The sequence below is a fragment of the Sinocyclocheilus grahami genome, unplaced genomic scaffold (assembly GCF_001515645.1).
Source record: "Sinocyclocheilus grahami isolate Dianchi unplaced genomic scaffold, SAMN03320097.WGS_v1.1 scaffold1231.1, whole genome shotgun sequence".
Classification (NCBI taxonomy): domain Eukaryota; kingdom Metazoa; phylum Chordata; class Actinopteri; order Cypriniformes; family Cyprinidae; genus Sinocyclocheilus; species Sinocyclocheilus grahami.
Genome location: NW_015506410.1, coordinates 165,812 through 166,505, shown reverse-complemented (window position 1 = coordinate 166,505; position 694 = coordinate 165,812).

Sequence of the window (694 nt, the reverse complement as noted above, 5' to 3'; positions counted from 1 at the left end):
GGTGTTTTGGAAATAGGAAAGTGGATCACATTGGCAGTTTCTCCAGAACACACAGTAGGAAATGCAGGAGAAAATGGGAAAATAAACTGTGTTGGTAGGCATAATGATTGGTCGTAAAACTCTTTTGAGTCCTGCTTTTATGAGCGTTTGTAAAAATCCAACATAACTTGAAAAGGGAACCTTTCAGTGTGGAAGTTAACGAGAGGTGGGACTACATGAACAAAGGCCAGAGACCTCGCCCACTCCTCTTTCCCACACCCACCCGTGGGTGACTGAGGGGGACCGTACCGCGTTGTGGGTCATCTCGGTTAAGTTACGAACAACTTCTGCATTCCTAGTTAAGGCACGGTGTGGTGGAATTTAGAGTTTATTCCTACCAGGCTCACCCACCACATCTCCAGTGACCCCTGACACTGGGACCGGGCACCTTACCATGGAGCCTAGTCAGGTGAATGCAGTGCCAGGCACAACATTGAAACATTATTTTATTAATTTGAGCTGTCTATTTCTTAATGACAGCATATTAGAAATTCTTTCTCTGGGCAGAGTTGACCATTTGTAGGCCTTGTTTGCTTTATCTGTTTTATCAACTGTTTAAATAGTTCAGAACTTTATGGAAGAATATATATATATATATATATATATATATATATATATATATATATATATATATATATATATATATATAAAAATT